Source organism: Schistocerca piceifrons, chromosome 1 (assembly GCF_021461385.2).
Source record: "Schistocerca piceifrons isolate TAMUIC-IGC-003096 chromosome 1, iqSchPice1.1, whole genome shotgun sequence".
Lineage (NCBI taxonomy): Eukaryota > Metazoa > Arthropoda > Insecta > Orthoptera > Acrididae > Schistocerca > Schistocerca piceifrons.
The window spans coordinates 187710233-187734156 of NC_060138.1; the positions used below are offsets into that span (position 1 = coordinate 187710233).

General features: G+C 38.8%; 1 long non-coding RNA gene across 1 annotated transcript in view; it reads right to left on the reverse strand.

The window, feature by feature from the left end:
* Nucleotides 1–450: 450 nt before the first annotated feature.
* LOC124791144 overlaps nt 451–23924 on the reverse strand; it is a 34130-nt gene continuing 10656 nt past the window's right edge. Inside the window, exon 3 of the long non-coding RNA XR_007016566.1 lies at nt 451–3703. This is a non-coding gene — a long non-coding RNA (uncharacterized LOC124791144). The remainder of the gene's footprint in view (nt 3704–23924) is intronic.

The window sequence follows — 23924 nt, forward strand, 5'->3', positions numbered from 1 at the left end:
GGATATTCAAGAAGATGCCTAAAATGTGTCATGTTACACCACTCTGAACCAAGTCTTGTAATTTATTTGGAAGCATATAAAAAATATATTCACCTAACTCTTTAGTTTAGGGAGATTTTTAATATCACATACTTAGAACATAAGTTGTGAGCAGGAGAATGCCATCAGAGAGTTGGCATGGATCACAAAGTTTCCTAACCATAATGTTTTTCGAATATGGCTATTTGACCAACTGTTGGATTGGTGTAAAAAGGATGTATTTATGGAACATCACGAGGAAAAATGACTAACTAGTAAAAGCATTGGACTGATCAGTTGCATTTATTTTATGTGGCAATTTAAAAGAAAACATTATACAATAAAAGTTCATTTTTGACTGCTGATTATGCAAATTAAAATTAGGCTTTTATGCCTTAAATGAAGTTTTTGTTTATTTCTTTATTCATTCAAGTTCAAAAAGCTTTTATTTGTTTCTTTATTTGTTCAAGGCCAGAAAAACACAATAAAACTGTAATCCTAAGACTACAAGCTAATATTAATGATTGAGAGAATGTCCCACTTTGTGATTCCACTGTTCAGTAGCCAGTACAGCATGATCATCTGCTGTGAACAGATCTTCCATGTCACAAGTTTAACTTGGATTACTGCAAACCAACAGTATTCAGAGACCAGTCTTACCCAACATTCATAAAGCTCATCACCACTGACATCCGATATCTTCAAAAGAGTCAACATGTTGGCCCTGTACCCAATCTGTTGAGTCCCCTATTAGGAATGGTAGCCTGACTATAGGTCCTCTTTTACTGTCTATAAAGCTCCAAGGAACTATGTTCTGCACAGATTAGTTTGGCAGGCTTCTGGTGAAGTTGGAATCAGTGCTGTTGTAAGGAGGAAGCTTTTTCTGGATTTCAGCTGTGATGGAGAAGTGCGAGTTCTGAATAATGGACTCCTTGGGTCTGTTTCTTGCTTCTTATTCTTTTCAGTCTCTGCAGGAGAGAGACAAAAAGCAAGAGCCAATATGTAAAGGATGCTTGGCTGCACCCCCGACATGGTGTTCACAGGTTTGCAGATGAGATTGTTTCTAGTGGGTACTTCTCATATTGTACCTGCACAGAGTTGTTTGTAAGTAAAGGCACAATCCAATTTTAACCCTGGGTATTAGGGGTAGTAATCTTACACTCCCTCACATTACCTGTAGATAGTCACTCACTTCTTGAGTGATTCCTTTAATAAGTTTCAAGAGGAGTAAGATTTACAAATAACTTTTTTTAATTATCTTCTTTTCTCATAGTCAGCTCCAGTTCTTCACGTCTAGGGGTTGATTCTTGAGGCTGAAATTTTTTATTTTGTAGGTTCCAAATGACATGATAATGTTGAAGTAAGCCTGCTCCGTAATTTCTGCTTCTGTAATTTTTATTATGTCACATTTTTTATAACACACTGTGTATATAAGCTCCACTTTTAAATTAAAAATTACACTGTTATTGTCAAAATTAAAAACATGTCCGATCACTTCAAAGGCATGCCGACAACCACTTCATTCTGCGGTACTAACAATATTCCAAAGAGTTTACAAATTTTCTTGACAAATGAATATCAACCAGTTTATGTCATTATTTTATTAATAAATCCAAAAATAAATTTAATAATTAGTGCCAGATTGTGCAGTTAATAATAGCAATTTTGAGTATGCTTAATAGTTTGTAATTTCAAATGTTTCTAAAAGAAGAGTAATTTTAACTGTAGATACAGAGTTAGCACATATTGATTGTAACAAAGCAAATAACGCAATTTATTCTTGCACATTTGAGCCTGAAATATAACAGATCAAATACAAATTCGTATTAAATTCTTTTAGTTAAACAGCTGAGGTAATATTAACCTGTTTAAAAAGTAGAAAGTATTTTTGGTATCGGTAATTCTGTTGAAGATAAGTAATGCTAGAGGAAGGTGTTCCTTTACAGGACTAACACAGTGATGTTCAGCTTTTCTTTTTCTTTTTTTGTCTACTTATTGTGTAGGTGGAACCTGCACACTTAAGTAGTACTTGGATTAGCTTCCAAGTGTTATCATCATAGTAGACAGTAAGTTTTTCAAAAGCAGATGTTATCTTGGCTTCTGCTTCTTCAAATGTCACTCCCTGGGCCGTGGCAGCTGTGTCAAAGGCATAGATGAAAGACTGGGTTCCAGTGTTGCGTGGCTGATCATTGGTATATATGTCATAAAATATCAGAGCCAGCACATTTCCATGGGGAAGGCCATTCTTCCACATTTTCCACCAACACATTTTGTCATTTAGACTGATTAAAAAAATTATGTGTTCTGTAGCAAAAACTGAGCAAATCGTATCATTTGGCTGTCTTAAGTTGCTGTGTACAGCTTCTTTGTCAGTTTCTTATGATACATAGTTACATACACAATACTGATAAAGGCAACTTCTGCATCTGCTCTCTTTTATATCCTTTCTTGATCTGCTGGGTTAAATTAAGTACCTGAGTAGTACATGACTTTCCTGGTGTAAAACCTGACTGTTCTTTAGGTCTCAAGTTCTACAATTATTCAGTTCTTTGCTTGATTTAAGGAAAGAAATTGTGAAACAAGAAGACCTATATGTGACACTCAAGAAGTAAATCAATGTACTTTAAGCAGTAAGGCTACAAGCCTATACATAAGGGGAAGTAAGTAAATAAGTAAGTAATTCAGCAGTAAGTTGTAGTTATGCAGAGACCTACTGCAACAAGAATTTTTTTGTGATTCTTGAGTTTCTCCTGGCGTATTTGATAATCAAAATATCCACGGGTGTGCTGCCGGTCTATAGTGTCCAACGGGCACTATAGGCCGGCAGCACACCTGTGGATATTTTGATTAAGAATGTTTTTATTTAAATTTTATACTACCATTAAGTAATAGCAAATGTAACAATTAAATAACTTCTTTTAAATATACTGAAATGTTGATCACCTTGTACATTCAGACATCTCAGTTTCTTGTTATTAACTGTGGCTCTTGCTTAACCATACTGGATGGCTATTATATATCTTCAACAGTTGAAATAATACTAGCAGCAGAGGTATTGTAAATTTTGGCAGCAATCTCAGAAATTAAAACTTCTATATGTCCCCACAAAAATTATAGAAAAGCCATAATATCTGACATTCAGACTGACAATAGAAGACCACCACTGAACAGCCACATTTGCTTCTTAACTCTTCATTAATGTGTTTCAAACTATTAATTTAAATTTAAGCTGGTTTGAGAGTAAATGCATGTAAAATAAAAGTCATTTGAAAAAAAAAGTAAGTTCAGTATCCTCTTACGACCTTTAATATGTCATCTATTTGGGAACCTCCTAAGTATATAAAACTACTTTTTATGTTATTTAATTGGCATATAGGTATAAAGTAGTGTTAACCTCTAAAAGAATGTACATATACCAATAAATTACTCTTGGACAGTACCGTAATAGGAAGGTAATTATTAATTTTTTCTTCAAGTTGAAGTTCAATTCCTGTCTGATCATATATAGATACCATGTCATCTTTAACATCACCACATATTCTACATGAGTGCCAAAAGTTAAGTTCTTCTGTTATATCTCCAAACTGATCAGATCCATCACTTTCTGTTTTGTACAGTCCAAATTCTGCTTCGTTATCAATGTTACTGCCCTCAAGATTCATCTCTCACACTTCAATAACTCAACCTAATTGAAACAGTATAAAAATCTATTAATGATTGAGTGCTGTACAAGAATAAAGTGACAGTTTCAAAAATAATCCATAAACTAATAGTATCATTTGAGATAATGAACAGGATGAGAAAATTCATTATCCTCTGTCACAAGCATAAAAAGGAATACAAAAATGAATTTAATAAAACAAATAATTAATGCAATGCCACAAAAATGAAGAGTGTTTAGAATACAAAACAACTTTCAATTTAGAAATAATTTTTTCTTAGTTGGTAAACACTAGTCCGAATAGTTAGATACCATACCCTCCCTACGAATTTAGGAATCAGTTGGGTACTCACACATATTTAAAACCATCAGATACTGTAGCTTCATTCAGATCAAAATGGAAGTCAATAACCAAACCACAGACATTTAACTGAGGTGAGCATGTTATCAAACACAAAGCCCACAACCCCCACCATACATTTAATATTTGGAAAGATTTCCCTAATTTGAAAGACAGTTGGCCAAGAACAGTTGATATTTATGCACACCTCTCTGCATAAAATGTCAAGAAAAAACTTTCTGACCATTTCCCCAACCTAATAATGACTAATTACTGCCATGCTAATGTTCGAGATTTTGAACGGGTGTAATATATAGTCAATTGAGAAGGCACATTTCACTAGGTAACTAATCGTGGGAGTAATGTTACTAATGACAACAGCAAAGATGGTGATTATTTATTCACTACCATGATGGACCTGGTATTCCAGTTCAAATGAATATGACAAGACTTCAATGACCTTCCAATTAAAATGAATTTTGAAAAAGCAATGCTATGTAACTGTGGAAAATATTCATTCATGCATTCATGAATATTATACCTCCACTTATTATTTTTATCTTCTGATGGCAGAAAAATAACTACTATGTTCTGCAGCAGAATCCAATATCCCTTTTAATAAAATGGAAAATAATGTAAGATTGAACCCACTCATCCATTTGGTAACACCCATGTTTAAAATAATCTGAAAATATGTGCTGATCTGGTGGTGGGGAGTCATGACCTATCCTCCAAAAACGTTTTTAGTAGAAGTGTTTATATTTTTACATATTTGGTGTGTTCCAAAACTGAAAGGAATTTTTTTTTGAAACAACTTCATTTATTTGACTATATCAGTGTTATCCCCTTCAAAACACTGCCCATTAGATATACATTTACACCAGAGCTTTTTCCAATCCCTGTAAACTGAGGCGTATCCAGGTGGAGGGAGGGGGGGTGATCAGTATAGACCTCAGTGCAGTGCCCTCCACTCAAGAAATACACTTGATTCTTCTTACTCTCAAGAGAGAGAGAGAGAGAGAGAGAGAGAGAGACAGAGAGAGGGGGGGGGGGGGAGGGAGGGAGAGTGCGAAAGACTGTCTGCAATTTACCTTTCAAACTTAGCAGTCATGAAAATTTTCTCTTTATAATAGCTGGGCATTATAATAGATTAAGAAAATACATTTGTTTACTCTAGAGAAATTGGAGATGGCATGGTGATATAAAATTGCTATGAGCTCTGGCCTGCCCAGGCCAAAATAATGGATTCAGCTCTGCTTGTAACACTGCTGAGATTTGGTCATTGGAAAGTTTTTAGCTCTCCCTGCAATGCATCTCTGTTCTCATCTATGCCTATAAAATGACGACCCTACAAGGTTTTCTTTATTTTTGTAAACAGAAAAAAGTCAAATGGGCCCTTCTCTAGGAATATCAATGTTGGGTTTCATTATGGTATATTTTTAGCCAAAAATTCACTACGAGCAACGAAGTGTGAGCATGTGCATTATTATGAAGCAAAAACCATGGTTTATTACACCACAAATCTGGGTGTTGTACTGTGTTGAAAATAAGAACTGATACCAAGGAGCTAGGATTTCTTTGTCAGGTACTCCCTATTGGCCATTTGACCTTGTGGGAAGAACTATGTTGATAACATCGCCAAGGCAATGTGCATAACGTCCACTTAAACCGGGCTCACACATACAACAAAAGTGTTGCCGCAGGTAGTAGCATACTGCTGTTGCAATGCAGCTGGATGTGTGACCTCCCAGTTCTTAGTGGCACAACTTAAAAGAGACAACTTTTGTCATGCCACAAAAAGTTCAACTTGGTCGTACTTTGTTGCGCCACTTTTCTTCCAACAGTGCTCCCTGGTGGCAGTATTTCAAAACCCGAGCATTCTATCACAGTGATTGTGGAGTAATTACTGCTGTGTTTCATTCAATTTCAATGTGTTTTCATTTTCTTATTGAAAAAAGTGTAAACAGTGGTTGGCAAGCACACTTTCGCAGCTTCTGGAACTACAAGAACAGCAACCTATGTTTGATTTTCTGTGACAGTGTGTGCATGTGGGCAGAGGTGGGGGGGGGGGGGTGTTCATTATTTGCAAAGCAGTGTCAAATTCCACAGTCATAAAAGATTTTTGCATGAATAAGTAAACAAACTTAATATACATAACCAAAAAAGCCAAATCATATAAACTCTGTGATTTGTGAGACCAAGCATTGTATAAATTATGGATTATATGCAGAAAGTAGCCCCCATGTGTAAAGTGGCAGCCTTTAAACTAAAAATTATTTATTCAAAATGCTTGTATCAAGGAATACACTAAGTTTTTAAAATCTTGGAGGAGTGGTGTGTCTGCAGATGATATTTACATGCCAGCTGTTGATTAGTTTGCCATTGCAGTCATTTTCATTGTTAAGTGATAGTTTTTTTATACTGTGTTTGTGGCCCCTGATTTATCCCTGGGTGAAATTTATTTTCACACCCTACATTTGGACTATATCTTCCTTGTATTTAACTCCTGTCACAGCTGTAATGCCATAACCTGCACTATAACCCTCACACCTCACAGACAGGAGAGTGGTGTGCTGACATTATGCCACTAGGTATCCACATCCAGTGATGCCTGTGAGTTGAGGATGACACAGTGGCCAATCGGTACTGTTGGGCCCTCATGGCTAGTTCAGGTGGAGTTCAGTTTTTTAGTTCTCTCAGATAGTATTTCAAAATAAATAACTGCATCATCTGTAAAAAGCCTGATTTTACTATTAATATTGTCTGTCAGGTCATTAATATAGAACATGAGCAGTAAGGATCCAAACACACTTCCATGTGGCACACCCGAAAATGCTTCTACATCTGACAATGACTTTCCATCCAAAATAACATGTTGCCTCCTCCCTACCAAAAAGACCTCAACCTGTCACAAATTTCATTTGATACCTCATATGATCATACTTTTGACAATAAGTGTATGTGTGGTACTGAGTCAAATGCCTTTTGGAAATCATGAAATACTGGAACTACCTGACTGCTTTGATCCAAAGCTTTCAGTGTGTCATGTGAGAAAAGTGCGGGTTGGGTTCCATGTGATTGATGTTTTTGAAATGCTGGTTGGCATTGAGGAGGTCATTCTGTTCAAGATACCTCATTATGATGGATCTCAGAGTATGTTTTATGATTCTACGACAAATCGATGTCTACGATATTGAATGGTAGTTTTGTGGCTCACTTCTACTGCCCTTCTTGTAGACAGATGTGACCTGTGCCTTTTTCCAAGAACTGTGCATGGATTTTGTTCAAGTGGTCTACAATAGATTATAGTTAGAAGAGAGGTTAACTCAGTCACAAATTCAGTATAAAATCTGACAGGAATTACATAGTGTCTTGGAGCTTTGTTCAGTTTTAATGAGTTCAGCTGGTTCTTGACACCACTGACACTAATACTTATTTCATTCATCTTTTCAGTGGTACAGGGATTAAACTGGAGCAATTCACCTTGGTTTTCCTTTGTAATGGAACATTTGAAAATGGAGTTAGGTATTTCAGCTTTTGTTTTGCTACCCTCAATTTCAGTTCCTGTCTCGTTCAGGGACTGTACCCTAACCTTGGTGCCACTAACAGCCTTTAAATAAGTGGTGGCTATCCCTTAAGGAATTCAGGACAGCGCCCTCCCAATAATATCATTCATGGGGAAGATTGCAGTATGTATGAATCATGAATCAAAAATGGGCTCATTTGATTTTCCTATACCACCAGCCTGCATAAACTGATGATCAACATTTTTTTAGAATGGGTTGACTACCAACCCATGCAAATGAATGATCAATGTTTTAAGAATCGGTCAATTGTTGTACTTTAGGCAAACCACCCTGGTGGTTTGAAGGCAGGCGATGGACACATGTGGAGGAGTGAGGGTAGTGGGAGTTGGATGGGGACAGAGTGCTGTGTTACCACAGCTTGGGACAGCACCCACATGAAGTGTTCAGTAGTGCTGTGCATACTGTAGTAGTATTGTCATTTTTTTGGGAATTACATTGTTTGAAATTATGGCCTAGTGAATAACTAATGTCCTAGTTCCCTGTTTAGAATGAATGGTGTAGATAGCATAAACAATATTTTAACCCTTGGTAGTCAAAATCTTACTTTTGAGAAAAAGTTGGAATTGAAAACATTCTACAGACTCAAAATGAATGCAAAATCAAAAATAGTTTCACCAGAAAATTTCGTCCTACCTTACATAAAAATGCAGACTGTCTGTGTAGATGTGAATAAGAAATACTTTCTTCTGTTACATTTTTATGGTAATGAATGTTGTGGAACAGTCCTAGACCATAGATAGGGGTAACAGACAAGAAACACTTAGCTGACGAAGTTAAAAAACATAAATTGGGAGAACAACACATAAACAGTAGCATTAAGTTTACTATGGATGAAGACAAAGGATGAAGACAAGAGTGAAAGCATAGTGTGAAAGAGCAAATTTTGTACACTGTTATGCCCACCAACTCATCCTCACTGTAGGGCATTGTACAACACAACCCAAGGGATTCTATACTTCCTGCTCAAAGTCAGGGAAAAGAACTGCCATTTCAGATAATGTGGGGAAACGTGTTCCAAGAAATGATGACACAAGACATAATTTAAAACGTGATGCATGGACACTGTATTTCAATATAAGAAAGAAATAGCTGAGTGTCTTGGGATGATTAAGGTTGATGATAGTAATACTTGTTCAACAACCAGGAAAGCAGTTGCACTTCATAAACTACTCAACAATAACCAAGAGTTTCTCTTTTAATTAAAACTAAACTACTCCTGCACAGGCCATGAAGGCCCAGAGGTACCGACTGGCCGCCATGCCATCCTCAGCCCACAGACGTAACTGGATGTGGATATGGAGGGGCATGTGGTCAGCACACCGCTCTCCTGGCCATATGTCAGTTTCCAGGACAGGAGCCGCTACTTCTCAATCAAGCAGCTCCTCAGTTTGACTCACAAGGCCTGAGTGCACCTCACTTGCCAACAGTGCTCAGCAGACTGAATGGTCACCCTTTCAAGTGCTATCCCAGCCAAACAGTACTTAACTTAAGTGATCTGATGGGAACCGGTGTTACCACTGAAGCAAGGCTGTAGGTAGAGTTTCTCTTTTGGCTTGAGTTTTTTCAATAAAGTCCTTTCACATTGCAATATTTTTGTTTCATCAGATGCAATGTACAGATGCTGATAGCGTGAAAGCTCTTAAGAACATCTCTGATTTCAAGTCAGCAATACAACTGACGGGAAATTCTCTTGATCTCAATAATCACTGGGATAAAGGGAATGGAAATGGTGAGATCACTGGCACAAAACATTTTGTTTTTATAAAATCCTGTAAAACTGTTGCAAAATAAATCTGTGATCTTGTTATGGCTAACAATGACAAGCATTTAGCATTTAGTAATTACTTTCCAGCAGCTGTATTTTTCCAGTCCAGTTTGTTTCCAAAACACAAACTGCTATTATCTGACAAAGGATTTCAGACTACAGCTACATTATTTGACTTAATTGAGAAAGAACTACATCAGGAATTGACAGTCATATACAGCAGAAATGTTTTGCAAGCTGGAAATGGAGCTTTAACATTTCTGAATTCTATCTACAAGAATAATTTTAGGAACTCTTTTATGGGAATCAGTGAAACTTCTGGACAATACCAATGACAACAATGGAAACTGAGAGGTATTTCTCCACACTGAAAAGAATAAAGACCTTCACTAGAGATACAATGAAAGAAGAAATGAATGCATTGGCCTTTTATGTACTCTACAAGAAAAAAAATTGTTGACTATGTCAAGAATGAAATTTTCACTCTTTAGCGGAGTGTGCACCAATAAGAAATTTCCTGGCACGTTAAAACTGTGTGCAATACCAAGTTAGAATCTTGGTCTGGCATCCGGTTTTAAACTGTCAGGATGTTGCTTCTGAATGTGCATAATTTTAATCAGCTTGTAACTGACCACTTAGATGAAGGGAAGGGGAAGAAAATGGATTTCAAGAACCTAAGAATTTTGTTAAAACTGTGTGCAATACCAAGTTAGAATCTTGGTCTGGCATCCGGTTTTAAACTGTCAGGATGTTGCTTCTGAATGTGCATAATTTTAATCAGCTTGTAACTGACCACTTAGATGAAGGGAAGGGGAGGAAAATGGATTTCAAGAACCTAAGAATTTTGTTTTCATTTCATTTCATAAAGTAGTATCTTGCTGTCAGAAAATATTAAAAACTATATATTTGTGTATAACTGTTTATATTTTGGTATCATAGTAAAAAAATGGGTTGGATGAAGTTTTAAATTATGGAACTTTCCCATTCAAAGAATGTTCTGAGGAGACAAAAAGTTGAATGTGACACCAATTTGTCACCACAGTGTTGAAGACGCAGTATTGAAAAGGTCTTTGATGGAGGGGCATAATAACATTTTTAATTTTTATATCTATGTATTCATAATGAAAGCTTAGTGTTCAATTTTTTCTTTATTAGCTACAATGACTGTTCAGATAGCCAAACCCTCTCCTTTATCTAATAATGTATTCCAGAATAATCTTAAAAAATTATTTTATTCTTTAAATAATATTTCCCTTACCATTTCCAAATCCTTTTCTCAATAATTTTACAAATGACGATTTTGAGGTTAATTTTGTGTTCAAGCTACTGATTTTGTTCACTAATTTCGTATTATCTGACTGTACCATGGCAATTTTAGTACTTATTTTCTTATTGTCTGAACATATACCAGCAATTTCTGAACTCATTTTTAATATTTCCTGGAATTTTTCATTACCCTCTGTCTCATCCCTACCATTACGTACTGATCTACTGACATTACTGATTCTTACTAGCTCACTTCATTTGCTCAAAATTAAGTCTCAAACATTTTCATTGTCAGTTCCATTACTTCTTTCTCCATCAATATCAAAAATTTCATGTTCCAACATTAATTGAGGGCCAGTCTCATCAAGTGTGAGCCACATACTATCCCCAAAATGCACACGTGATTCACTAACAGTAGTAGAGTTTAACTGAATGATCACATTATTTGGCAAATTACCACCTTGTTATGATTCACTATTGTCATAAGTTATTGTCAAATTTGTTGATACTTCAACATTTTGTTTTCACTATTACTAATAATTATTTGTTGTTTGTTGTTGAGTTCCATTTGTAACAAACACATTTAATATTTGAATAACATACAGAATTTCTTTGGGTCCTGTGAAAGATCACTTGAGAATATTCTGCTACAGTAGTCACTGAAGGCATCACACACTGCTCTCTTGACAGGCAAATGTGTTTCATTCAACATCTCTCTGTCTATAGCCCTATGCTTTGTTTTACACTTATCACGTGATAATCTCTGTCTCTTTATAAGTTTCATTACAGTGACTGTATACCATAGGGTCTCTTCACATTATAAACTGTTCTACTGGATACACACCTATCCAGTGCATGCTCAACTATTCTTTTAAACTTGAGCCAGATTTCCTGTTTATGCCATGCTCCTGCCCTGTGCTAAAAGTTTCAAGCTTCTCATTGAGATATGACATTACTGATTTTTTATGATAAAAAATCAGTAGTGTCATATCTCAATGAGAAATATGAAACTTTTATACATCTCACCAAACGAAAGCATTGGTATGTTGATAGAGACAAAAAACACACAAACTCACACACAAATTTCAAGCTTTCGCAAAACACAGTTGCTTCATTGGGAAAGAGGGAAGGCATCATTAAACTATAATATATATATATAAAATAGGGAAACATTCCACGCGGGAAAAATATATTTAAAAACAAAGATGTCTGCTTGTATGTCTGCTTGTGTCTGTATATGTGTGGATGGATATGTGTGTGTGTGCGAGTGTATACCCGTCCTTTTTTCCCCCTAAGGTAAGTCTTTCCGCTCCTGGGATTGGAATGACTCCTTACCCTCTCCCTTAAAACCCACTTCCTTTCGTCTTTCCCTCTCCTTCCCTCTTTCCTGATGAGGCAACAGTTTGTTGCGAAAGCTTGAATTTTGTGTGTATGTATGTATGTGTCTATGTGTCTGTTTGTGTTTCTATGGACCTGCCAACATATATATATATATATATATATATATATATATATATATATATATATATATATATATATATATATATATATATATATATATATATATATATATATATATATATATATATATATATATATATATATATATATATATATATATATATATATATATACATACAAAGATGATGTGACTTACCAAACGAAAGCGCTGGCAGGTCGATAGACACACAAACAAACACAAACATACACACAAAATTCAAGCTTTCACACCCAACGGTTGCTTCATCAGGAAAGAGGGAAGGAGAGGGAAAGACGAAAGGATGTGGGTTTTAAGGGAGAGGGTAAGGAGTCATTCCAATCCTGGCAGCTGAAAGACTTACCTTAGGGGGAAAAAAGGACAGGTATACATTTGCACACACACCCATATCCAACCGCACATACACAGACACAAGTAGGCATGCCATTTCGGCTAGTTCTAATAACTTTCGCCTTTTTTTCCATTTCCGTTTTTCCCACATCACTGATCTTTTTTAGCCGCTTCCCACAGGTTTTAACATCATTATTTCTTCGTCAGACAATTGTTAGCCTCATCTTAACAATCTGCCACCACAAAACCACTCCTTTTAATACATTTGCACGCAGTTTTTTTGAAATTTTCCCGAATTGCTCCACCCTTTAACGTGTTTTGGCGGCAACACAACCACCTAACCTTTGTGCACATCATTGTCTACCAACCCAAGTTTACCACAGGATCCAACAAGCCCAGCTATAACCAATACTTTTTCGCCTTTTTTCACAACAGATCTCCAGTGGCTTTCCAGTTCACCTTTATCTCTCCCCATATATTCATATTTTTATTTTCATTTTCATTTCAGCCTCATGTTACACTTTCCACCTTCTAATACCATGTCACCCTCACACCATCCCAACGACCCCATTAAGTTTTATTTACATTCCCCCGCAAACATGCCTTCGCCCTAGCCAGATTATACTCCCACATTTTATTTTCTCAAGCTTGTCTGACATTTGGCATTACCCCCACACACTTAAAGTTCCCATCTCTGGCTGTAACCCTTCTTTCCATCAGTCCCTATACCAGTTCCAAACTGAACAATCCATTGCCCTCACCCACCTAATCCTTCACCTACACATCAACTCAGCCAATGAACACACCCGTCAACTCCTATCCTTAATAAAAGTCCTTAGTCTTTCCTCTCCCACATCCACACCGGCTGTTCAGAGCATCCTCCTACAGGCCAACCGCAAATTAGAACAGCTTGCCACCCTCCACCTCAAAAAACTATCCAATCTCCTGGTTTCCCACCTCCGGAAAGGCAACTCACAACCTTTCCAGCAAACCCCAACCTCCTCTCATTGCACACAGACCCAGTCTCTCCCAACTACTCAATCTCCCACTTCCAGCTCCACTCCCCCCAAAACCTCAAAATTCCAATCAACACAATCTGGAACCACAACACCCTAATTCGGTAGTTTACCTTTCCTCCAAACCTCTCTCCCAATCCAAAACCTCTGTCCTATCCAAAGGCCTCACCTCCAGCCCCACTCTCAGATTCAAACAAACAGCCCTTGTCAAAGATTTACTGTCCTACACCCGTACTCTCTGCTGGAAATATAACTTTGCCACGAAGAAAAATGATCCTAATCCTACTCCTAATGATCCAACTCCCCAAGACACTATCCAAATTGAACCCTGCCTGGAACAGTTCCATCCTCCATCACAGTGGGACCCACCTCCTCTTCCTCAAAATCACCCTCTCCAAACTTTCCAGGAATTTCTGACTTCCAGCCTTGCCTCTCAATCCTTCTTAAAAAACCTTAATCCTACTCCCAACATCACCACTGCTGAAGCCCAGGCTATCCGTGATCTGAAGGCTGACTGATCCATCGTCATTCTTCCGGTGGACAAGGGTTCCACGACCGTGGTACTTGATCGTCAGGAGTATGTGGCTGAGGGACTGCATCAGCTTTCAGACAACACTACTTACAAAGTTTGCCAAGGTAATCCCATTCCTGATGTCCAGGCGGAGCTTCAAGTAATCCTCAGAACCTTAGGCCCCCTACAAAACCTTTCACCTGACTCCATCAACCTCCTGACCCTACCAACACCCTGCACCCCTACCTTCTCCATTCTTCCTAAAATTCACAAACCCAATCATCCCGGCCATCCCATTGTAGCTGGTTACCAAGCCCCCACAGAACATATCTCTGCCTACGTAGATCAACACCCTCAACCCATTACATGCAGTCTCCCATCCTTCATCAAAGACACCAAACACTTTCTCGAACGCCTGGAATCCTTACCCAGTCTGTTACCCCCGGAAACCATCCTTGTGACCATTTATGCCACTTCCTTATACACAAATATTCCACATGTCCAGGGCCTCGCTGCGATGGAGCACTTCCTTTCACGCCGATCACCTGCCACCCTACCTAAAACCTCTTTCCTTATTACCTTAGCCAGCTTCATCCTGACCCACAAGTTCTTCACTTTCGAAGGCCAGACATACCAACAATTAAAGGGAACAGCCATGGGTACCAGGATGGCCCCCTCGTATGCCAACCTATTTATGGGTCGCTTAGAGGAAGCCTTCTTGGTTACCCAGGCCTGCCAACCCAAAGTTTGGTACAGATTTATTGGTGACATCGTCATGATCTGGACTCACAGTGAAGAAGAACTCCAGAATTTCCTCTCCAACCTCAACTCCTTTGGTTCCATCAGATTCACCTGGTCCTACTCCAAATCCCATGCCACTTTCCTTGACGTCGACCTCCATCTGTCCAATGGCCAGCTTCACACGTCCGTCCACATCAAACCCACCAACAAGCAACAGTACCTCCATTATGACAGCTGCCACCCATTCCACATCAAATGGTCCCTTCCCGACAGCCTAGGTCTTCGTGGCAAACGAATCTGCTCCAGTCCGGAATCCCTGAACCATTACACCAACAATCTGAAAACAGCTTTCGCATCCCACAACTACCCTCCCAACCTGGTACAGAAGCAAATAACCAGAGTCACTTCCTCATACCCTCAAAACCAGAACTTCCCACAGAAGAACCCCAAAAGTGCCCCAATTGTGAGAGGATACTTTCCGGGACTGGATCAGACTCTGAATGTGGCTCTCCAGCAGGGATACGACTTCCTCAAATCCTGCCCTGAAGTGAGATCCATCCTTCATGAAATTCTCCCCACTCCACCAAGAGTGTCTTTCCACCATCCACCTAACCTTCGTAACCTCTTGGTTCATCCCTATGAAAGCCCCAAACCACCTTTCCTACCCTCTGGCTCCTACCTTTGTAACCGCCCCGGTGTAAAACCTGTCCCATGCACCCTCCCACCACCACCTACTCCAGTCCTGTAACCCGGAAGGAGTACACAATCAAAGGCAGAGCCACGTGTGAAAGCACCCACGTGATTTACCAACTGACCTGCGTACACTGTGAAGCTTTCTATGTGGGAATGACCAGCAACGAACTGCCCATTCGCATGAATGGACACAGGCAGACAGTGTTTGTTGGTAATGAGGATCACCCTGTGGCTAAACATGCCTTGGTGCACGGCCAGCACATCTTGGCACAGTGTTACACAGTCCGAGTTATCTGGATACTTCCCACTAACACCAACCTGTCAGAACTCAGGAGATGGGAACTTGCCCTTCAGTATATCCTCTCTTCTCGTTATCCGCCAGGTCTCAACCTCCGCTATTATCAAGTTGCCGCCACTCATACCTCACCTGTCTTTCAACAACATCTTTGCCTCTGTACTTCTGCCTCGACTGACATCTCTGCCGAAACTCTTTGCCTTTACAAATGTCTGCTTTTGTCTGTGTATGCACGGTTGGATATGGGTGTGTGTGCGAGTGTATACCTGTCCTTTTTTCCCCCTAAGGTAAGTCTTTCCACTCCCGGGATTGGAATGACTCCTTACCCTCTCCCTTAAAACCCACATCCTTTCGTCTTTCCCTCTCCTTCCCTCTTTCCTGATGAAGGAACCGTTGGTTGCGAAAGCTTGAATTTTGTTTGTATGTTTGTGTTTTTTTGTGTGTCTATCGACCTGCCAGCGCTTTCGTTTGGTAAGTCACATCATCTTTGTTTTTAGATATATTTTTCCCATGTGGAATGTTTCCCTCTATGGTGGGGATGATGGTCATTTCTAGCTTAAGGTTCTTGCAAGTTGCAGGTACAAAGAAAAGTTCTAGGATGCCGGCTAACCAGTTCTTGCCTGCAGCTGCAGGGCCAAGTCCCTTTTGCATTGTCCTCTGGATACCTGATGGGAAAACTAATACTCAATTTGCGTTGGGATGCCTCCACAATTGCGAATGTTGCGAGTATTCTCTCATTCTTAAGTGGATATTTTAAAATATTCAATATCAATCACTGATATTGGCACTGGAACATCTGAGTCCTAACTATTCCGGTCACCCCAGATGCCTTCCATGGCCAGTGATGTGCGTGGACATCAGGACATGAGTGCATGGGATGTACAAGTGTTTAAGCAATCTCCGACGTCTGGCCATCACAACTACTACTACAGAATGAAATGAAGTTCAAATAGTGGTGTTTACTGCTTCTCAACACATTACAGTGGTCAGTATCTTGCAGCGGACAGGTGGCAATAGTATTCACTGTTGTTCTGTTCCATCATGTGGTAAACACTTCCTCTTCCTCCTCCTCCTCCTCCTCCTCCTCCCCCCCTCCCCTCCCCCCCCCCCTCTCCTGCACCCTGCTCATTCTTCCTCCTGGTGTAGCTGAGAAAACCAACTTAGGGATTACGTAGTGTTTTAAAAATGTCAATTGCAACATCAGATTCCCGATTGATCAATTTATTGTTTCGATACTGAAATTGCGAGCACACACACCATTCCAACCCTTCTACAGATTGTTTAAGGACATAGCATACAACTGAGCTTATATTTGATATTTTCAGCTACCTCCAATGTAATGGATTTCCTACCAAAAGACCTAAATGTGCCAGTAAACGCCAGTACGAGGCAACAGAAAAAAACTGGGCCTTTGTGGAATCGAATCTACATCTACATCTCCACCTACATCCATACTCTGCAAGCCACCTGACGGTGTGTGGGGGAGGGTACCCTGAGTACCTCTATCGGTTCTCCGTTCTATTCCAGTTTCATATTGTTCATAGAAAGAAAGATTGTCGGTATGTCTCCATGTGGGCTCTAATCTCTCTGATTTTATCCTCGTGGTTTCTTCACGAGATATACGTAGGAGGGAACAATATACTGCTTGACTCCTCGGTGAAGGTATGTTCTCTAAACTTCAACAAAAGCCCATACCGGGCTACTGAGCGTCTCTCTTGCAGAGTCTTCCACTGGAGTTTATCTATCATCTCCGTAACGCTTATGCAATTACTAAATGATCCTGTAACAAAGCGCACTGTTCTCCGTTGGATCTTCTCTATCTCTTCTATCAAGCCTATCTGGTACGGATCCCACACCAGTGAGAAGTATTCAAGTAGTGGGCGAACAAGTGTACGGTAACCTACTTCCTGTATTTTCAGACTGCATTTCCTTAGGATTCTTCCAGTGAATCTCAGTCTGGCATCTGCTTTACCGACAATTAATATTATATGGTCATTCCATTTTAAGTCATTCCTAATGCCTACTCCCAGGTAATTTATCGAATTAACTGCTTCCAGTTGCTGACCTGCTATATTGTAGCAAATGATAAAGGATCTTTCTTTCTATGTATTCGCAGCACATTACACTTGTCTACACTGAGATTCAATTGCCATTCCCTGCACCATGCGTCAATTTGTTGAAGATCCTACAGCATTTCGGTACAATTTTCCATTGTTACAACCTCTCGATATACTACAGCATCATCCGCAAAATGCCTCAGTGAACTTCCGATGTTATCCACAAGGTCATTTATATATGTTGTGTATAGTAACAGTCCTACGACACTCCCCTGAAGCACACATGAAATCACTCTTACTTCGGAAGACTTCTCTCCAATGAGAATGGCATGCTGCGTTCTGTTATCTACGAACTCTTCAATCCAATCACACAATTGGTCTGATAGTCCATATGCTCTTACTTTGTTCATTAAACGACTATGGGGAGCTGTATCAAACGCCTTGCGGAAGTCAAGAAACACGGCATCTACCTGGGAACCCGTGTCTATGGCCCTCTGAGTCTTGTGGACGCATAGTGCAAGCTGAGTTTCAAACGACCGTCTTTTTCGAAACCCATGCTGATTCCTACAGAGTAGATTTCTAGTCTCCAGAAAAGTCATTATACTCAAACATAATACGTGTTCCAAAATTCTACAACTGATCGACATTAGAGATATAGGTCTATAGTTCTGCACATCTGTTCAACGTCAATTTTGAAAACAGGGATGACCTGTGCCCTTTTCCAATCTTTTGGAACTCTACACTCTTCTAGAGACCTGCAAGAAGGGGAGGGGGGGCAAGTTCCTTCGCGTACTCTATGTAAAATCGAACTGGTATTCCATCAGGTCCAGCGACCTTTCCTCTTTTAAGCGATTTTAATTGTTAGTCTATCCCTCTGTCATATATTTCGATATCTACCATTTCGTCATCTGTGCGACGATCTAGAGAAGGAACTACAGTGCAGTCTTCCTCTGTGAAACAGTTTTGGAGAAAGATATTTAGCATTTCGACCTTTAGTCTGTCTTCCGTAAGTACCGTTTTGGTCACAGCGTGTCTGGACAGTTTCTTTTGATCCACCTACCGCTTTGACATAAGACCAAAATTTATTAGGATTTTCTGCCGCCGCGCGGGATTAGCCGTGCGGTCTGAGGCGCTGCAGTCATGGACTGTGCAGCTGGTAAGAAAAAACCTACTTTCGTTTGTCTCATTTATTGTGCTGCAGCCTGCACGATATCATAGTTCCCACTCTGTGTAATCGAATAGTACACGGCATTGCAAATTTTGTATTAAACTCCTAAACTAAGCTTTCTTTTCTTGTTCGAGGAAAGGTTATTTTTATTTGCGTGTAAACATAACACCAGTGTAACATAAATGACGACACACATCAGCTACCAACAAGACTACTTAAACTTTGTAGTCTGTCTTCTCCACCCACAGAAACCGCTAAAATGTTATAAGAATTAGTGGTATAAGAGTCGATCCAGCACACATCATTGCAAGTAATTGCAAAAATTGTTTGCTTTTTAAATTAGAAAGACAGTGTCAAGAATATTCAAAAGATATTTGCGTCCCAGCTAAAATTCCGGCGACGCGGGAAACAGAAGTCAAAAAATGGACTGTCCCATTTTTTTTACGAGACGAATTCCAGCTGGCAGGTGTGCTTCTATTGTTCACTGACAACAGAGAAACAGATGACAATGAAATTAAATTATTCTACATTGTTGTTCTTTCATAGCACAGTTAAGTTGAGTAATCCGAGTTGGTCAGTTCATCGCTCCGTGTTTAAAGGAAACATCTTGGTGCTCGTGCGCCGTGTTTCAAGTTCAAAAAAATGTTCAAATGTGCTTGTAATCTTATGGGACTTAACTGCGAAGGTCATCAGTCCCTAAGCTTACACACTACTTAACCTAAATTATCCTAAGGACAAACACACACAGCCATGCCCGAGGGAGAACTAGAACCTCCGCCGGGAGCGGCCGCACAGTCAATGACTGCGGCGCCTGAGACCGCTCGGCTAATCCCGCGCGGTGTGTTTCAAGTAAAAAAGCTTTGTGGTCATGTGCGGCGTAGTACGACTGGAACTGGATACAGTCTTACTTTCTTCCCTTTTACAATTTTTTTTTTTTTTACCGTTGCTTGACAATTTTGTACGTGCCTTAACATGAATAATAGCGAAAAAAGTAAACATGCAAAATTAAGTGGTGCGGCATTTCGAAAATTATCAATGGAAAGGGGAGAACGAGAAGCCAAGTTCTAAAAACGCTTGGCAGAGTAAATAAACTTTTCGCAAAAAAAATGTTGCTGGTTCGACTTCAAGTAGTTCATGTGACATTTCTCGCACTGCACCTGTTGTAAAAGAAGTAAATACAAACGAAACAAAAGTTAAAAATGACGACAAGCAAACTGTTACTGATTTCGAGTTTCACGAAAAACTAAGTGTCAAGTCAGACATTACAGAAAGAAATAACCTTGCTAGTGATGATATTGCAGAATGGTGTGTCAATGAATCAATAACTGACATTCTCTTATGATGTTGCATTAATCAAAATTGTAACGATGATTTTTCTAATTCAAGACCAGTAGGCGATAATACCAGATATTTGAACAAAAATGTATTTTATAACTTTTAAATGGTGAATCAACTTTGCGTGATTTTCTAGTATACTCCTATAGCACCAGTATTGTTTTTCTGTGTACTATGTAAATTGTTTGGAGGTAAGGCTGCGATTGCTACTATTGGTATTGCAGATTGGGAAAATATTTCTAATATTTTATCTCACCGTGAGAATTCACTTGAACACAAAAATTCTGAGTTACCACTCCTAACAAGAAAAAAGTCACATGGAACAATTGATAACCGTTTCAAGTCATATGTTGAGACAGAAAAAATGTATTAGCCCAGTGTGTTGAAAAGGGTGTTTGCAGTAGTGAAGAAGCTAACAAGTCATGGACTTCCCCTATGTGGACACATTGAAAGACTCCATTCATTACATCATGGTCAATTTACGATGCCTCTTGCAACTTATAGCCGAGTTTCATCCTTTTCTCGCAGAGCACATTGAATGATATGGAAATCCAGGGCAGAAACATACAAGTTATCTTTATTCAACAATCTGTGATGAAATAATAGAGCTTCTTTCTAAACGAATAAAACGAATTATCATAAGCGAAATAAAACAGGCCAAATATTTCTCTACAATAGTAGATTCTACTGTGGACATTCCACATATTGATTAATTATCTTTCATATTAAGATATGTGAACGAGAATGGTGAATCTGTTGAACGTTTCCTTCTGTTTTTATCAAACCCCGGGACACATGTCCGAAAACTTAGCTGAGGGCATACTAAAAGTCCTGTCTAAAAATTCCATTGATATTACTGACTGTAGAGGCCAGTCATATGAGAACACAAGCAATCTGTCAGGAACTTACATTGGTTTGCAGGCATGCATTAAAGAATGAAATCCGAAAGCGCATTATGTGCCTTGTGCAGCACATTCTTGGAATTTAGTCAGCACCAGTGCTGCAAGCTGTTGTCGGGAAGCATGTTCATTTTTCAATTTAGTGCAAAACCTTTATAATTTTTTCTCTGCTTCTAAGCGGTAAGAAGTTTATCAAAAACACATTGGTCAGCAAGAGAGGAAGCATGTATAAGTCTACATGAAAACTGGGAGGACGTTATCAATGCCCTCACACATATTGCCAATAATAGGTTTGAAAAACCACTTGAGCAAAATGAGGCTTCAGCTTTATCGAATCAACTCAGCAGACTAGAAACAGTATTCATGATGACAGTTTGGAAGGACATACTCCAAGATTTAATAGTGTAAAACTAAAATGGGAAAGTGTAAATATTGATACTAAAATAGAACATCAGTTACATGAATCACTAGTAGGATTTATTGCATCTATTCGTGGCATGTTCGACTATTATGAAAATAGATACAGGGAGATTGTGACATATAGAGTATGAATGCACATATAAAAGACCACGAAAACGCAAACTTCGTGATGACGAAGAAGTTGACTCGAAAGAAGTTTTTCTGACTGGAAGGGAAAAATTTAGAGTCGAAACATTTCTCCCACTGCTCGACAACTTGTACGCCGAATTAGTGACGAGGAAGGAAAGCTATAGAACACTGTTGGACTCCTTCACAGTTTTCAGTAACCTTGACAACAGTTCACCTGACGATATTGCTAAACGTGCAGCCAAACTTCAAGCGTCATAAGACACAGATTTAAACCCTTCCTTCCCAAGTGGATATGTGTACATTTCGCGGAACTTTAGAAATCGTCTGAGATTAGTGATATACCAGTCGATATGAGTAAACTTTTACGAAAAGAGAGGTTACAGTCCGTGTTTCCGAATGTTGACATTGCTCTTAGAATATTTCTATGTATACCACTCACAAATTGTTCAGCAGAACGCTCGTTTTCGGCTCTTAAAAGCCTGAAATCGTACCTACGTTCTACGTTGTCTGAGGAGAGATTGAACGCCTTGTCCATTCTTCACATCGAAGCCGACCTCCTAACTTAACTGATAACCGTCTGAACTATGAAGATCTGATCAACGAGTTTTCGTCCGTCAAAGCCAGACGCAAACTTTGCTGACTGGTGAGTTTGTTTATTTATTCATATTAGTTTTAAAAATTTAAGATTATAATGTGATTTTTATTACAACTTAGAGTACATTCACTGGATTTACAAACTACGTATTACCTGATTATTTTACAATTGCTGATGGCAGAACGCGGAACTAAACCTCGTTTACATGCAGACGTGACCGAAGGCGCCCGACAATACTAAACAACACCCAAATGACCCATGCCGCTCAGCGCTGTACGGTCAAGTCATGCAGATACTGTAGTATATTACAACTGATGTGTATTCTTGGCGTCTGCTGAAATGTATAGTTATCGCGGAAATATACGTTATCGGAGAGTATGCCCAGATGAAAAAGTATTAATAAATAACAGTTCTGTCGATAAATACGTATAAGCTTTGCCAATACCGTTAGAATGAGCCATGGTGAGAGCAATAGCAGCAGTACAAAACTGTTCAGCCGTTACATGGATTAAAGGTATTGTGTACACTTATTATGCAGCAGCATCTAGCTACACAGACCCTAATGCTTTACACGTTAACTGTTACATTACAAAACAAATTTGATTTTTCCACACCAGTCTGTAAAATTATGTAATAGCAAATCCAGTTCTGTTTCTTTGTCCCTATTTGGTTATTAGTTCATGCACCTGAATCTATTTTATTTTCATTTCTTACGCTTTCCTATAGATTCAGGTATTAATACCGAACGTGTTTTTTTGTCTGCTACACATTCAAGTTATTAGATCGTAAAACGACAGTTTAATTTTAATTTTGAACGCTTCTCTGTAAAAGTACGTATTAAATTCTAATGTAAGACACTTTCGCTTCAATTTTTAGATCGTAACACAACTTTTTTTTATCGTCAATGGTTTCGTGTAAAAGAAGATATTAAAAGTGAATGTATAACAACAATCCGTTGTCTCCCACACGTTCTGCTGAATTTTTAGGCCATAAAAGAAAAGTTATTTTCCTTGTGTTCGTTTCTGTTGTCTTTCGACAGAAGTATGTGTTAACACAATGCAGTTTTAAGTTTGTTTTATCCGCCGCCGTACACCAAGTACAGTTCAGGAACCACATTACATTTTGATGGAGCGCGTCTAGACAGGTGACGGACGCATCCTTCAGAACAATTAATAGCAGAGTACGGAAACAGCTCACAGCGCTCCCACCAAAAATGGCAATTGTAAAGTGATAGGGTAATAGTTATTATTTAAAACTTTTTTTTGGAGGGGGGTGCATATGATATAGTGTGCCTAGGGGCGCAAAATTTTTAAATCCGAAACTGAGTCTATAATTGTGTTTTGGGCACCAAGTGCACATTAACATGTAAGTTACACCATTAGTGGCAATAAGAAAGCCATATTTCTTTTTTTTTTTTCACAGAACAAATCTTAACATTAACATATTTTGACAAATCGTACATAAAACTTTCCAGTCTCTTCGACGCGCTATTTTTATTTAGTGTGAAGATGAAACTGTAGTCATCACCAAGTGCATCTTAACCTGTAAATTATGTCAGCAGTGCCAATAAGGAGCCACATGTATTGTTGTAGAATATTAA